The following is an 18,213-nucleotide window of genomic DNA, read 5'->3' as shown; positions in this document are numbered from 1 at the left end:
GAAACAGCAGGGGGAGCAGCAGTCACCACAAGCCCTCTAGGGGCTCTTCCATTTATATCTTCTCCAGAGTTCTAAAAATTAATCTACAGCTGGCAAAAATCACTTCCCTGCTAGTGTACGAGGCAAATCATAATCACCTGCTGTGAAGCGCCTTTTATCCCACACATGGGATTAAAACAAAAAATGTATTCATATAACATAACTGAGTTTTAAAATTTTTATTTGATTTTTTTTTATACTCCAGATTTGATCCCCCTCCTGGTCCACCCTCTGGCTGTTCCATATCCCACACCTCCTCTCCCTGCCCATCTCTACGAGGATGTCCCCACCCCCACATTATCAGACCTTTCCAGTTCCTGGGGCCTTCAGTCTCTTGAGGGTTAGATTCATCTTCTCTGACTGAACCCAGACCAAGCAGTCTTCTGATGTATATGTGTATAACTGAGTTGTTTTTAAGAAGCAAAATTCTCATTGCATGTATCTTTAACCTAGTAAACTGCATGTGGTTAATAAGATTATGGATTTTAGAGGAGAATGAACATATGAATCCTCCCTGGTATAGTTCCTAACTATATTATAAATATTTTTCTTATACACACTGGGAAGTGTAACTCTCATCCCTCATCACTGAAGCTTCTTTATAGAGCAGATAAAGAGAAGTACAGACAACCGTAATTCTTCAGAGAACACTGCAGAAGAGGGAGTGGAAATAGAGTAATAACCAGATCAGGAAGTCAGATGTAAGATAATGTGTTATAATATGACAAGGAAGCTCCACCCATGAAATTTCAACAGCAAGGCCATCCAAAAAAGGCTCGAACAGTGACAATACCATTTGACATAAAAAGTGGATGGGGAAATATTCATAGGGTTCCATCTCTAGATGAAGAGCTACAGTCAATTAATGATTACTGAGAGAGGGAAAATTTGTCTTCCCCAGAGATGACCTCCCTAAGTGATTTTCTAATACCAAGTAGTTAGGCCTAAAAACATATATATGAGCATCTGAGCAGGTTGTATTTATGTATGCATAATAATAATTTTAAAAGAGGACATGAATTTGAAAGTGAGTGGGGGACATGGAAAGTGTTGAAGGCAAAAGAGGGTAGAAATGATGTAATGTACTTTACTTAAATAAAAATATTTGGCATTGTTTGCTGTGCTGGGAATGCAAACTAATGCTACTTCATTAATTCACTTACCACAGACTGAATGGCCCAGATCAGCAAATGACAACAAATTCTAGTATGGATATGGGTAAAGGAGAACTCTAATACACCATTGATGAGAATAAAAATCAGGCTAGATTTTTCTCAAAACAAGTAGGTGTAAAAATATCCTACGACCCATCTGTATTACTCCAGGTTTTATAAAGTCCCACAAGACTTTATGTCCTATTATAGAGAAACTTGGCCATCCATCTTAATTGAGGCTCAATTCACAATAGCTAGGAAATGCACTGAACCAAAATGCCCATCAACTGATGAATGGATGGCAAATTTGTGATATATATGTATAATGATCTACCACACTACTATACAGACAAAATTAAATTATGAAAATTTCAAGTTAATCCATGTCAAAAAGACAAATGCTGAATGAATGTTGTCACTCATGTTTTCATCCTATCATCAAAACATTGTTTTTTATGTTTAACCTGACATATATGAAGAAGCCAGAATACTAGAAACTAGTCATTGCGGGATGGATGCTGTAAAGAAAGTGATATAGAAAAGGAAAGGTAAGTGAAAGTAGAGAAGGGGCTTTCTACAGGCAGAAGTGTTTAAGCATGGAGAAGGTAGAAAACGAGAATGAGAACAAAGACTTAACAGAAACGTATAAAAAGTTGTATGAACCCTATGAACTCCCAACTCAAGGAAAACAGTTAAATTACAGGGGCTAGTGGAATACAGGTGAGAGAAAATAAGAGAGGAAATATTCAGGGTTAAAAGTTTAAATGAGTATAGGAATATAGAAAGGAAAAAGTAATAGTCAGATTAGCAAAAGCTCATAGTACATTAAGATGTCTTAAGTAAACCCACAAGTTTGTGTAAGCTAATTAAACATGCATACAATATATGTTATTGGTTTGAGTTAAACAAACTCCCTAATATTCTAATATATTTGAATACTTGTTGTCTATTTGGAAGTGCTTAGAAAAGATTCTTAGGTGTTGGAGGATGCCTATCACCTGGGGCGGGCTTTGAAGATTTAAGAGCCCTGGCCACTCCAAGTTAGCTTTCTCTGTGCCTCCTGGTTTCATATCTGGATGTAAATGTTCAGCTACTACCCCAAAGCCATGCCTATCTGCCTGACTGCCTATCTGCCTGCCTCCTACCGTGTTCCCCTCCACGATGGTCATGTGCGTTCACCTTCTGAAACTGCCTTTTATAAGTTACTTTGGTCATGGTGTCTTATTACAGCATAGAAAATTAATGAAGACATATGTCTTAGCTAGGGTTTTACTGCTGTAAACAGCCACCATGACCAAGGCAACTCTTACAAGGACAACATTTAATTGGGGATGGATTACAGGTTCATATGTTCAGTCATTTATCATCAAGGAGGGAGCATGGCAGCATCCAGGCAGGCATGGTGCAGGAGGAGCTGAGAGTTCTACATCTTCATCTGAAGGCTGCTAGCAGAATATTGGCTTCCAGGCAGCTAGGAGGAGGGTATTACAGCCCACTCACACAGTGACACACCTACTCCAACAAGGCCACACCTACTCAAACAATGCTACACCTCAAAATGATGCCACTCCCTAGGTCAAGCATATATAAACCATCACAGCTTCCAACCATCCCAGGCTTGGGTACCTCTCAGAAGATGGAATAAAAAACATGATCCAGTAAATTTGGGGAAGAGTTGTGAAATGTTAGCTTCTGAACATGACAGAGTTTTAGCAAGCACCAATGTATAGAAGCTATGATTACCTGCACAAGATCAAGTCAGTGAAAATACCATTATAGATGAGAAAATGCCCAGTGCTACACTCTATCAAAGATGCTATGGGAAGTTGATGGCTGCTGAGGGACAATGTGCCACTCTCCTTTGTGGCTATGGCTCACAAGTGGACTGCTCATGGAGTGATTTTCTCCAATTAAAAAATAAACATTCAACAGCCATTTATTTCCAGCATTTTGACCAGTTATAATCCTTCACAGTAACCATTGCCCACTATATAAAAGACGTTTATAAGACTGAAATCCACAGAAGCAATAATATATGGACATAAATATAAACAATAAGAAAGCAATTTCACAAGTATTCATCACCAAAATAATAACAGATGTTTCTCCAGTAAGGCCTATAACTGCCCCAGCCAAAGGATATTCTTATAAAAGACATGGGTCCCCTCATGCAGGGGTCTATTGCAAACTCTGGTGCTCATTTCATACTCCTTCTTCCACATTCAGGGTATCCTTTTACACAGCATATTGACTGCAATTGGGAGAGGTCTAATATGAATAATGTAAATTTTCCTTTTCTACTAATTTCTAATGAGATTTTTTTTTGTCATATACCATAATTGTTAACATTTTGTCTAAGCTCTGCCCCACAGTTATCTGGCAAGAGCTAGGTGTGCCTGACTCACTATAAAAGGGGCTGCTTCCTCTCTCTCTCTCTCTCTCTCTCTCTCTCTTGCTTTTGCTATTGCCTTCTTTCTCCAGTTCTTTCTTCTTCCCTTCCCCTCCCCTCCCCTCCCCTCCATGTGTTCATGGCCAGCCTCTACTTCTTTACGCTCTGTCTCTTCCTCTCTGCATTTCTCTGCCTCTATTACCCTCTTGACTCCTCCCCATGCCCTGAATAAACTCTATAGATACTACAGCATTGTGTGGCTGGTCCTTCAGGGGGAAGTATGCCTCAGCATGGGCCCACTGAGGTACCCCCTTTCCCCATACCTCACCACATATTCACCAAACATATCCCTCTCTCTTTATCTTTTTATAAACACATCAATAATTCCTCACATGACCTCCTTATTTTTCCTGAAAGAATTTTTATATATGGATAGTTTCTCAAAATGAGATTTCTACAGGGGGGCAAGCACTGAATAGTCCTATTCCACTATGTTGCTGATCTTAATATTATTTAATATTTTATATATTCTTTTCAATTCAAAAATATTTATTTAAAAATATTTTAATATTTATAAATATTATATATTATAATGATAAATAGTATAAATAATAGCATTTATTAATATTTACTTTTAAAATATTTACTTTCATTTTCTGTGTATGTTTGAGTACCTGCATGCATGTACATGTATCATGTCCATATATGGTACCATAGGAATCCAGAAGAGAACATGTGATACTCTAGAGCTAAAGTATCATGTGGTTTTGAGCTGCCTGATGTATGTGCTGGGAACCAAATCAGGGTCTTCTGTAATATCTCAAGGGCTTGTAACTATGGTGCCAGCTATCCTGTTCCCTAGTGTTTTTATTTTTAAAAAGGAACTATTCTTTGAAGTATTGTAAAAGACTGTATTCATTTTCACTGTCGCTGTAATAAAACATTCTGAACAAAAGCAACACATAGGAAAAGGAGTTATTTGGCTTAGGGTTCCAGCAGGTTAGCATTCATAATGTTTGGGAAGACCTGGTGTCACAAGCAGGAAGCTGAGAGGTCATATCTCAAAAGCACACAAGAAGCAGACAGCTAAGGAGAATTTGGATGAGGCTAGAAAGCCTGAAAGCCCTCTCTGGAGGACTTAACTTCCTCCACCAAGAAGGTTTCATAATGTTCCCAAACAGCACCACCAACCATGAACCAAGTATTCAAATTAGTCTATGAGGGGCATTTAAAACAAACAAACAAACAAACAAACAAACAAACAAACCAGAGCACTACAGCAAAGGGTTAGTGAGCAAACTTTTATAAATTGCCTAAAACTAACTGTTGCCCATATGAGAAACAACTAGTTTATAAAAGTATATATATATATATATGTATATATATATATATGCATTTATAAATGTATATATATAATAACAATTTATAAATATATATATTCTCATGGATGGCAATTTGGCCTTTTGTAATTAGTAAATTAGCATAATTATAATATGCCAATTTTTTATCATATTAAAGCTGAATGACAGAGAAGAGATATTTGCTTCCAAGTTACTTTAAAGTAAAATTATTAATAAGCATATATATAATATGCATGATTCTGGGCTTGGACCTTGGAGTGTGTAGTATGTAGAAAAAACATGGGTTTGGCTACTTGCCTGAGTCAAAACTGTATTATTTCAGTTAGTGTTTGAGTAATGCAAAACCAAATAAAACCAGGACATATTGACAAGGAAGTAGATTAATACGTGAACTTATCACTGAGCATGTGGAGAGCATGGTTGGAAGACTATGAGGAACTTGGCAGTTAGGATGCCCACACGAGATTTACTATTTAGATATGCTCAATTAATTCACACCAACATAAAGTTTGCAATACCAAGGGGCCTCTCTTACCAGTGATGGCAGTCTAGGCCATCTTCTGCTATATATGCAGCTAGAGACACGAGCTCTGGGGGTTACTGGTTAGTTCATATTGTTGTTCCACCTATAGGGTGGCAGACCCCTTTAGCTCCTTGGGTGCTTTCTCTAGCTTCTCCACTGGGGGTCCTGTGTTCCATCTTATAGATGACTGTGAACATCCACTTCTGTATTTTCCAGGCACAGGCATAGCCTCATATGAGTCAGCTCTATCAGGGTCCCTTCAGCAAAATCTTGCTGGCATATGCAATAGTGTCTGGGTTTGGTGGCTGATTATGGGGGGAATGTCAGGGCCAAGAAGCAGGAGTAGGTGGGTAGGGGAGCAGGGTGGGGGAAAGGTATAGGGAATTTTCGGGATAGCATTTGAAATGTATATAAAGAAAATATCTAATAAAAAAATCAATAAAAAAAGAAAAAGAAAATTAGCTGATTCCATGGAAATCCACTCTTTGGTGTTATAGCTGTACTGGAAGGTCTTCTTTTTCTTTTTTCTCTTGTTGTTAGTGCTATTTTTTCCAGGTGGAATAAAGCTGTTAGTTGAAACTACAAAAAAAATCACACCAACATTCTTTATAATACCATGCTATAATACAGGCTATGTTAGTCTTGTGCAAACATCTCACTAAGCAGGGAACAGTTGATCAGTCAGACATTTGTTGCAGGGCTCCACTGAGAAATCCTCTCCTGTTAGAATGTTTCTTGCAGGTCTGGCCCACTTTGCTTTGAAGCCCTTCACCTGCCACAGGCCCAATGGATGGCATTGATGGAGGTCATAAAGGAACCTCGAGAGTATAGGTTGGTGCTAGCACTGATAGGTGGTCATGTCCGAACTCAGCTACAGTGACTGAAACTTAAGTCACCAAAGCTATTAAAGGCTGCTACATAAAGGCTGTTCTCAAAGTCTTCTTGTGGATGAGTATCAGTGCAGAGGCTTGAGATGCTGTCTCAGGTCAGTGTGATACTAAAATTGCCTTCAAATGGCCACATCTTTTCGTATTTAAATAGGGTTAGTTTTGTGCTATGGGGTTCTCACACTTTAGTGCTGGTTCACTAGTATTTCAATGCCACCTTAAGGTTGGTTTACTAATATATGAAAGGCTGTGTTGGGCTTGGTTTATATGGGGCTGGTTCCTGTCTTGCAGACATCATTATTTCATTATTATACATTATTTCAAGTCACACAACATTGTTTTTTAGTTATATGAATTATTTCATTTATTTTCCTAATATTGGGTTAGAAAATTAGTTGGGTAGTGTATACTTTGGTGTACTCAGGGAGTCAAAATGCAATCTCTTAACCTGGATAGGATATAAACAACATACATTTCTCATAGTTCTATAGGCTTGAAGGATAAGAATAAGATGAAAGCTGATGCACTGTTTAGTCCATTCCACTCCCTCTATTGCTGCCTTCTTGTATTTTTACATGATGGAAGAGGCAAGGAATATCTGTCATCTATATGATTTTTCATAAGAATACTAATTTTTTCATGAAGTCTTTGCCCTTTATAAAGGACTACCTACAAATACTCTGCCATTAGAATTTAGGGTTCAACATATGAGTTTGGGGGGAGATCTAAACATTTAGACCGTATCAAGGAGAAAATGGTTAGTAACTATATTCATTACTATCATCTTTATCAGTGATATTTTCAGTTACTGAACTCCTGTGCTTGTAAATCACACAAGGAGACTATAAATTCTCCTGTTTAATCTTCTTAAAATTCCCTGTCTTTTTCCCCCTTTTTAATGGACATGGTCCTTGAAGTTCAAATAGGTTTAAGTGGATATTTCAAAATCACACATGTAAGCTAGTGAGAAATTAAAAAATTCATCTTAAGATAAAAATATGATACATGTGTATTGCTAAGTTATAATCATACTTGTTTGAGAAGGATATTATAATATGGCATGTTTAAAATCAGATTCTGGCTTTCATTCTGGAATGAATTTATGCAACTTTTTACCCTTGGGCATTTTAGTCTAGTTCTCTGATTTTGAGTTCCCTACTTTATGAAATAGTAAAAAGAATACATATGGTAAATGGCTGACTATCAGATAGATGGAGTCAAGTGTATGAAATATTCTGAGAAGACTCACCTTAACAAATGTTCATAGACATAAGACAAAAACTTCTAGTACATGATATGAGAGGGACTATTTTAAGAAATAGAAGGAAACTGGGAGATGGAAATTTTATCCCCCAAAAAGAATGTTTCCAGAAGAAAACTGACCAACACTGGGAAAAGCTGGGGATAAAGAAGAAAATGACCAAAAATGTTCTCTAATATTGGGCACGAACAATTTCCCTATAGTCCAAAAGAGAGCACATAGTGTAAGAAGCCTGGTTACAACATGTTAGACTGTTGACATAAATGATGATTTGGAAACAGTAAGTACAGAGTACTCTGGTCAGAATTTTTAAATGATTTTACTAGTATATATGAATTACTTATAGTAATGGGTTTCATTTTATATTTTCATACAAGTACACAATATAACTTGATCAAACATTCATTCCTATTACCTTCTCTTGTTCTATTTCTTTTCCTCTTGCTCTTCCCTTCTACTTTCATGGTGATGGTGGTGGTGGTGAGAGGGTGGTATGTGTGTGTGTGGGGGGGGGGAGATTCAGTGAGTTTCATTAAGGTTGCTTGTTTGCAGGAACATGGATGAGAGGTTGTTGACAGGACTACAGGCAACTTTTCAGTGGCTGTGATGTTAAGGAAACTGTCTTCTCCATCAACTGTTCTATTCATACTGTAAATCCTCAGACAAAGTTTAGACCCAGGATCCCCTCCTTACTTCATGATAAAGTGTTGACAGGTCTAGTCTTTTGCAAATTTTATGCAGGTAATCATGGCTTTTTTGAGATCTAGAATGCATCAGCCATATGATCCTTCAAAGACACTGTTCCACATGCCCTTGCCTCTGCTTCTAGCTCTTACACACTTTCTCCCGATTTCATGGTATTTCTTGAACCATGGAGGAAGGGATATAGATGTCCAATTCATAGCCAAGCACCCAACAATTACTTGTTCTCAGGACTTTGACTTGCTGAGTCTTTTAGTTGCATTTTCCATGCCAAAATGAATCCTCTCTGATGAAAGCTAACAACAGTGTTCATCTATAGGCCTAAACATAGTTATTCAGTAATGATTTGATTAGTACATTATGCCTGTGTATCATAGCAAAAGCACTGTCTTCCCTACTAGCCTATGGCCTCTCTATCCACAGGCCTTCATTTAATTTTATAGTATCTGACCCAGTATCTGGTCAGAACTTTAAGAAGAGAGAAGAGATCAACTTGTTCATTAAGGAGGAGACAGTGTAGATCTAGGTTCCACTTACCTTTTTAATGGGAGGAGGATTAAAATGTGTTTGTGGGTAGAGGGTGTGGACACAACAGAGAAGAAAAATAATATAGATACCAGTGAAGATGTGGATGATTGATGGTGCTTGTCTACAGGTGGCAGGAAGAAGGGGTTCATTTCTCCTCCTCTCCTTTCAGAGAGAAGGTCAGGATGAGCAAAGAGGGCATGACTATAATGGATTTAAGTGAAGGGATCCGGTGTTCTTGATAGAATAGGGCAAAGTCTGTTTTCTATCCTGAAAATTCAGTTCTGAGTAGGAAAAATTAAGGAAAGATTGGAGGTACAAAGTTTTCCAGATAAGATAGGATGGTCCATTTTGGGAAGGAAAAAATGGCTTGTTTTTAAATGCAGCAGTGAAAAATTCAAGGAACACTTATTTTTAAGTGTTCTGGATGGTTTGCTGCTTGTGGCACTATGACAAATTGCCTATCGTTGCTGGGTTTCAATGTTCTCAGTCACAAAGTCAAATCTTGCATATAGAACATTTAACACAGGAACTAACATGGACAGTTGATGAAGTGATAAAATTTTACTTGTCACTACTTTTTCTTATATACTTCTAATGTTTAATTTTTTAATTGAGGATTATTGAAAATCATGTGCGGTGGTTACTGTGAGGCCCCAAGGGAGTCAGTCTCAAGGATCAACCTAAACATAATAGTTTTGAACCTTTGACCTTCTCATCCATTCATATGTTAATTCATTTATTAAAGACAAACTAACAGATTTAAAGCAATTTGTAAAAACATGTGCTCCAGGTGCTATTTTGGACCTGGAAATCAAACAGTGAAATGATACAATATGTTCTTGAAACACAGGTCCACATTCCAGAGAGACAAATTAGAGTCAGGGAAGAGGATTAGTTTAATAAACTCTCAGATATTCCAGTGTCTGAATGGTAAATAGAGAAGACAAATTCTGAGAAAAGTATAGAGGAAATAATGAAATCAAGAGTCATAATTTTTATGAAAGCCAAGGCAAGAGTCAAGAAAGGCAGGGTCTGCACAATTCTGGATGTTCTAAGGAACATCAATAAGTCAGAGTCTCTAAGTCTGACAGCGAGTTATCCGTGAGTGGTCTTAAGGAGAAAAAAATATAATGAGTTTAAAAATAAACAGGTAGAGCCAAATATAGTGGTTTATATCTTTAAAGCCAGCTTTGGGGATTTTAGGGATTTGGTGGCTTATATATATATATATTCCTAGTTTGCTTGCCCTATGTAATAAGACAGGGGAATACCAGGGCCAAGAAGTGGGAGTGGATGGGTTAGGGAGCAGGGTGGGAGGGAGGTATTGGGTGCTTTGGGGATAGCATTTGAAATGTAAATGAAGAAAATATCTAATAAAATGCCTTAAAATATTAACACTATTATCACAAAATTGTTAGTAGCTATTTGTTTTATATGAATGAATGAATGAATGAATTTCTATACGTAAAAATAAAAAAAGACACTCTCTCAACAAACCAAAGCTACAGCAAAAAGGGAAGAAGAGTAAATGTGATCATATAAAACCTATTACTATGGTAAAACTTTGCAGTATCTTAGCTTAAACTAGAAAGACAAAAGGAAGCAGAAGCATCTGAGGGAAAAATGATTACAAAGATACATGAGAAATAATAAATAGACAATAAGAATGAATGCTGAAATATCATTTTGAGACAAAATGAAATGCTTACATGTGATAGAAGCATGATCTTGAGGAAGGAGAGGTCACTTCTCTTTTATTCTTGAAAATGAAGTAGTCTGTTCAGTGTTTTAGAGTAGCATTTGAGTCTTGACTAAGAGGAATGAGCTTGAAATAGTTATTTTTGGCAAATGGAAAGAAACATGGTATAGGATGAGAGAATACACTAATTAACTATGCTAGAACTTAGCTGAAGTTTGAAAAAAAAATCACATGAATAAAAGTAACTTTTTTTTTTATATCCTAGACTTCTAATCTAGAAGTCCCAAGCCATTCAGTGAGACAGCTGTGGACAAACTTATTTACACATATTACATATGCTGAATAACAGACAGAAGAAACTGATTGTGTATGTCATGGATGTTGCTTGACATACTAGAAACCAAAGGGTCAATTCTATGGCTTTCATTTCCACTCTTTAGATCTTACAGACTGAAAGAGCTTTCAAACAACTGAATAGCCCCTTTTTTATTATAATAAGTCACTCTAACTATCTTTTACCCTTGAATTAGAAGCTAGTCTGGCTTCTTGGAGAATTCAGTAAAACTAATATTCCTAAGTGGCATGAGGAATATCTGAAAGTTGACATTAGAGAGCCATCTCTGTGTGCGGTCCAAGAAGAACCTATTTTCAGCCATATACATTCATGGGGTGACGGGACCTGACTATTCTCCAGTTAGGTATGTAAGGTAGGTTCTAACAATGATGTATAATCAGAGAAGCTAGGATTATACTCTTTGTTCTCATGAAATAACTTCCATGATGGGGGAGCCCAAAGAAATGAAGTGACCCAACTCAGTTTCCATTGCCCATGGGACTCAAATAGATTCCATATAGAGAAAATATTTGAGAGCTTTACTCTGACTCAGTGCCATACTCTACCTAGGGTACTTGGAGCTAGTACTGAGGAAAAGCTCTTTCACTTGAGTCCAAAATGCAGGGGCAATTCCATTAGCTTATATTAGGGTATTCTTGGTACTCTTTCTGAAAACATTTGAATGGGGAACTAGAAGAAGTGATGTAGTCATAATAATGACTGGGAATAGGGCCATGATGTTGGCTGTTGAAGAAATGTTTAAGCTGTAAAACCACAAGTCCAAAGATGAGTTCTTAGCATTCCAAGTATTAGGAGAAATAAACCAAAGATACTAAAATGTTGAGCATATTGATAAAATGCAATAGTAGATTAGATCAGAGATATATGGTAGGTGATGGTTCTCAGATGGGAGTTGAGTAAATTATAAAGTATTATAAATCACAATCAATACATGTGGCTTTTTACTATGAATAAGCACACTAACAGAATGGTTGAATTTACTAATATTTTAAAAGGGCCAATCTGGCTGCTATGCTGATAAATGACTAGAATTGGGAAATTACAAAAAGAAGGAGAACACATAGCTACAGTTGAAGTAATGGTTCTGAATTATGAAATTTAGAATGAATTTTAGAGACAGAAAATGCTAGTGAAATATATGCGAGGTTATAAAAAAAGTAAGGATTATTCTGTTATTTCTGATCTCATAAGTTGTTAGAATACATACATTAATTGATAAAATGTGTTAAAGAATGGTTGTCAAGTTCTCGGTGAAGATCAACAATTATTCTACTATTAGACAAATTATGGGATGGGGCAGAGTTGCTTAGAGATATTTTCCAAATAATATGACAATAACTTAAAGACTGAAGTTTTTTTTTTTTTTTTTTGTTTTTTGCAACCTTCCTTTCATGTTTCTTCCAGACATCATGGAGTACTAGGATTCACTTTGGCAAAAAATTTGTATAGTAAATCTTACCTCAAAAGATGGTTGTTAGTGACCAAATAGCACAAATTACATGATTGATTTGTTTTAATTTAAATCTGAAGTGTCTCCCAAGGGCCCATTTGCCCACAGCTTGGACAGTAACCCATGGTGCTACTAGAGCTTTTAAGAAGTGAGGTCTAGTGGGAACTATATTGGTAAGTGGGACTCTACCTTTTGAAAAAGAGAGTGAGACCCATATCATTTGAAAGGTTTCTCTTTTGAATTCTGGCCATTATGTAAATAGCTTTGTGCCACTGACTTATAATAAGCTAAATTACCACAGACCAAACAACAACAACAAAACAGGGGCAACCATCCATGGACTGAAAGCTCCAATACTATGAGTCCAAGCAAGCCTGTCTTTTTCACAAGTTGATCATTGTATAGAATCTGGGTAACAGAGATGAGCAGCTGATGTTGCTTTTGTCTACCATCTAGACTTTTGTTGTAAAATTCATTGTCTGAAACTCAGATGCAACTATATCAAATGGGAATGCTGATAGAAAACCAGTCTCAGCCTTACATTGGTGATACTAACTTTGAATCTGTGTGTTATCAGAAACACTATGTGACTATATGTGTACATTGGCATGTGAGAAGCACCACTTTTAGAATTTCAAGACCATCAAGGCTAAAAACCTTTTAAAATTTCAAATACAGAAAGCAAGACTGAGAGACATCATATGAGGTCGAGTATCCTAATCCTCAAACCAGCATTCTTTTTACTACAATGGAGTCTCAAATCTCAGTTAGCTTAGACATTCTTGTTTGTAGAAGATAGAGGAAAATCAGAGAGCTCCTGTTTTAGAAAAAAATGCCATCTCTGGGAGAAGAGGCAGATTCTTCTTCTATTAGTCACCCCTTGTCCCTACTCAGGACAAAATTAGCTATGTAGGTTAGGAATTTTCAGTTTATTCTCAGAGATAATGTCAGATGACCCCAAAGTATATGAATGTATGTATGTATTCATGTATGTATGTATGAATATTTGTATGCATGTATGTATTTATATTCAAAATACACATGTATATCACTAAATTCTACTCATTATTCTAATCCAATTCTGCTGTTTTCCTCCAAAGGTTTTCAGCCTTTGAGACTTGATTCTTAATTCCTGTTCATGCACTGCTCAGGCCAGATGAGGTTCCAGAGTTTTCTCAAGGCACATTGTTTGGTTCTCTCCTCTACACCTTGTCTCAAGCTTCCATTTCTTCCTATTTACAATGTGTTCCAGGACATCCCCCACTTCTGTCTGTCAAGTGAGACTTTAAGAAAGTGTCATTGTTGGAAGAGCATATATATATAGTGTCTGTATGTGTGTACCATAATAGGTATGTGTAGCAAGAGACCCAGAGACCCAACCGAAGTCAAAGGATGGCTTAAATTCAGAGTGAAGTATAGGATTCAGTTTTTCTTCATTTTTAGTAGTCTTTCCCAAGCTTCATATTTTCTGTTAAAACTCTTAAACTTCTGAAGGTATTAATATAAAAATGCAAAGCCAGAGCCAGAAAGTAGCTTCTCCTCGTGTCTGAGAATCCTTACTTTTTCAACTTTTGGCTTTCTCTGGAACCCCAAGCCTGCTAAATCATGTACATGAACTTTAAAAACTTAAAAAAAAAAAAAAAAGCTGCATTTTGCTAGCTGCCTCCTCCCTTCCTCCCCACAGATTAGGCTAGATCTAACTTTGGGCCCTTCCCTCCCTAGACCCAGCTTCAGTTCCTGGAGCTTTAGTAACTATTGCCAGACTTGTGACTTGGCCGGTGTTTACCCGCCAGACTCACACTGTCCTTTCAGGGGCGGGGTTTATTTGCATAACCACTCCCAGACTTATAAAATGGTCCAATAGCTGTCCTGCATTCCTTACAGGGGAGGGGACGGGGATAGGCATAACATGAAAGAAATAGAGGATGGATTTGATCTGTTGTTGCTACACGTGGAAGTGAAATGACTCCAGCAGAACCTTGGTTGCAACGGATTCCACCTATTGTGAGAGCGGTATGCCATCTGGGGGCTGAGGGGCGGCTGTTGGGCTGGGTGTCTGCTCTGTACTCGAATGCTTTTGTTCAAAGAATCCCATTGTAAGATCCATCCATTTGATCTTGACAGAGTAAGTGTGGGAACATCCTTCGTGTGGTAAATCACTTGGAACCTGTGGCACCTAGGGACGGAAATAGAGGACCAGAGAACTATATCAGATGTCCCTCTAAGAGTGCTACAAAGTCAGCATGACTTGTGGGGGGAGAAGGGATTCTGTGGCTCTCAGTCATTCTATCCGTTTGTGCCCTGACAGCATTCTCCTAGATGTCAGAAACGCTGTTATCCCTACAGCTTTGAGTAGTCAGTTCCTGCCTGTGCAGGTTCGAACTGGGGCCAGATGGCCGCTGGGAATATGCCCGGACTTGTCCAACAACCCTGTGCATCTGGGATCCAGAGATAAGGAAGAGAAGGAGCCTGGGAGTTAGCTCTTGGAGAGGAGGAGGGAACAGATTGGACAAGCAGAGCATCCTGTGGAAAGCTGAACTAGCCCACCCACGTGGTGCCTGGGCAAGTCCGGGCCTGTGTAAAAAGCAATTTGGCACTGTGTATGGGGGCTTTCAGTCCAGCCTCGTCACCAGTGCGACTGAGTTTCATTTGATCACTTGCTGCTGGAAGCCGAGCCCGGGACAGTGATATTTTGATCCGGCCTCACCCCAAACACTGGCCAAGGCCCAGACAGCTGCAAGAACTGGCAGGGTGAAAGGAGAAGGGACCTGCCAGAGACTAGGCTGGGAAAACAGGCTGTAAGATCTCATTTTGACAGGTTTTGGCAGCGCTGGCCAATTTCATCTAGGGCAGTAAGAGGTAGTAAATTGTGGAACTCGCTGTCCAGGTAAAGTTTCTGTCCCCCTTGACTCACCATACCTTTCATCCAACCTATGATGCATACTGAATATTTGCCCTCTATCACCAAGTTTGAAGTACTAAGCCATATAGAGGCTGTTCTCCCTGGAGCCTTAAGAGACTCATCCTGAGTGTAGGACGACAACCAATACTGCACAAGATGAGCTTTAAACATACAAGCAAAACTCTCTGAAGTTGTCATTGTAAGGACCATATCAACTAGAGCTAGAGAAAGACAGATATGGGTTTGCTTGTTTTTGTCTGTTTGCTTGCTTGTTTGTATGTTTTTGGACACCTTTTGAGTGTTTGATTTTTCACCAGAGGTACTGAGGGAAGATTTGTCTCAGGTTTCTTTGGGACCTGATACAATCCCATGTAGATAAGGCTGGATTGAATGATACTTATTAGCTGAGGAGGATTTTAATTTCCGACCTCCCTGCCTCTAACTCCTAATGCTTTACATATAGGTCTGTGTTCATTATGCCCAGCTGACTGTGGTTCAATCCTAACACCTTTGCCTGCTAGAGAGCAAAAGTATTTCTATTCAGATCTCATTCCACCATATAGTGACTGTGTGACCTTGGAGAAAAGGAATATTTCTCCCTCTCTGAGCTTCATTTTACTACAAGCAGCAGTTGAGTTAATAATAGTACCAACATCATCGAGTTATTGTGAGAATGAACTGAAATAATCCATGTAAAATACTTGAACACGCTTAGCACAGTGCAAAATAAGCACTCAATAAATGTTAGCCGTGATTATTTAAGATAGATTATGTAGCACAGATAGGATTTCAACAGGTGGAATAAGGAGAGAAGACATTTTAAATAGAGAAAACATAGGTAATGGCCTGACAGCAAGGAACTCAGAGCACAGAGCCTGAGAAAGGAGCAATAGTTATATTGGATGTTTTAGTATAATTAGGGAAAAGTACAAGTTAGATTGATGAGAAAAAAACACAAGACTGGATGCTTGAGGTTCTGTTTATTAGACAGAATCATAGAGCTGCTGTGAGTTTCTTTTTCCCCATTCATTCATTCATTCACTTTACATCCCAATTGCTGCTGAATTGAAGAAAAAGTCAGATCTATACTTCAGGTAAATGTGAATAAACTGGGCTTGAGTAGGAAAAATGCAAAGTGGACAAATCAAAAGTACACAAAGCCCTGGACCTGACGTGGTGGCTATGAGAAGAGAAAGGAGACAACGTAATGTGTAGATCAAGTCATATAAACTTTGTTCAGAAATTGGAAGTTGATGATTTGCATGGAGTTTAAGAATGGAAAGATGGAGGGTCTCTCTAAGGGTTAGGTTATACTTTGAAAGAGCTCCTAATTTTATCCCTTCTCTCTGGGTAGAGTTAAAGACAGATGTTTTTAAATCTTGGGTAGACTTACCTGCTGTTTGGAATCCTAAATGCATTGTGTGCTCAGCATTTTCTTGCTGCATTAGTATTCACTGGTTGTATACAACAAAGAGATGTTTCTTCTGTCCACCTATGGAATCATGAGTAAGCCTGGAAATTAAAATTTCCTCATGCTTCTGTTTTCCTGAAAAATGGGAAATAACTCCCACTTATTGAAAGGATTAAAAATGGTAATCCCTGTAAAAGACCTAGCCCAATGCTTGATGAATACCAGGCTTTTGTGAGTCATATGTTTCTTTTTACAACAACTGACTTCACCTTTAAACATCCATCTCATCTCTGACTGTACATTTCTAGAGGAAAAGTCTTCATTGTTCTCTGAAAGAACCCATCATCTGGGGTGGGCAGGTGGGGGAATCCTGGCCTGTTGGAAGTTCTTTCCTTTGTCTGGCTGCATTCATTATGTCTCTGACTTGTATTCAGATGTTCTAATAGAGTTTGCTGGGGTTACTTACAGCAACTGGCCTCTCCTTTCTAAAAGTTCAGAGATCTGGAAATAAGAGACCAAATTTCCTTCACATTTTGTTCTCTGGTAAAAGAGCTGGTTTCTTCCATTTCTTGGCTGGCTTGATATTAAATAAATGTGAGTCTGAGGTTTTGAATTATACAAAAGTTAAGTGGTAATACCTTCAGAGAGATGGCAGTCACTGCAAAAAAAAAAAAAAAAAAAAAAAAACAAAACACCAAAACAAAACAAAAAACAAAAACAAAACCCATGATGGGATAATGTGACAAGATTCTTTATAATGTATTATTTCCTTCAATTGTTTAATTGCACCATTTCTTCGTAGAGAGTGTATAAAGAAAATGAAACCTACTCAAGATTGTTTGGTCTGTATGTGTCTGAGTCATAACTTTAAGCCACATTTTTCATCTAATTCACTTTTTTTCTTCATTTTCTACAGCTGTTTGTATATAAAATGATGGCCAGGTAGGCTAATTCTGACACTAGAGAGGAAGATAATCATTTAATTGTCCTGTACCAGTTATTATGTCTTTGAAATCTTTCAGTAAGAGAAACCAGGGAGAAAAATAACTAGACCCAAGAGAAAAACAAAGAGTAACTCCGTGTAAAAACCTCCGCAAGGCCATATAGCCTTTCTTTACATAGATGGCTGCCTGATCTATTCCCTGCAGTGAAGTCCTTATTCAGAGCTGAAGCCTGTGAACCAGAGGCTAGTTTTTCACCGTTTCCTTTAGAAAACGGGCTCCACCTGTATATTCTCCCCTAAGGTTCTTAATGGGAAGAGTACTGGCCAGTTTTATCATCATTCTTTACACTAGACAGACTCTTAACAAATAAATATGAGAGATGCAAGGATCGCTCTAGTCTGCCTTAGATTAGAATTAACTATATATATATATATATATATATATATATATATATATTTGGTGTTTTTCTAGACCTGTTCTCTTATAGATGATGATAATTTTTTTGTTTTTTGTTTTTTGTTTTTTTTCATTCCAGTGTGGCTTTCTCTCTTTTGACTAAGTTCTAACAGAATTTGGAGCTTCACAAACAATTATCAACTGAGTGGTTA

General features: G+C 37.8%; 1 protein-coding gene across 5 annotated transcripts in view; it reads left to right on the top strand.

Moving 5' to 3' along the window:
* The first annotated feature begins 14,227 nt into the window (after nt 1–14,227).
* Eda2r (ectodysplasin A2 receptor) overlaps nt 14,228–18,213 on the top strand; it is a 43,398-nt gene continuing 39,412 nt past the window's right edge. For 3 of the 5 annotated variants that reach the window (NM_175540.5, NM_001161432.1, NM_001161433.1), the window contains exon 1: nt 14,253–14,361. The gene's annotated coding sequence lies outside the window, so the exon portion shown is untranslated. Of the gene's footprint in view, nt 14,362–18,213 lie in introns of all 5 variants that reach the window. The other 2 variants (XM_006528025.3, XM_006528026.2) reach the window with 2 other exon arrangements.

The sequence above is a fragment of the Mus musculus genome, chromosome X (assembly GCF_000001635.26).
Source record: "Mus musculus strain C57BL/6J chromosome X, GRCm38.p6 C57BL/6J".
Lineage (NCBI taxonomy): Eukaryota > Metazoa > Chordata > Mammalia > Rodentia > Muridae > Mus > Mus musculus.
Note: the sequence above shows the minus strand (reverse complement) of the source record. Positions and strands in the feature narration are given on the sequence as shown.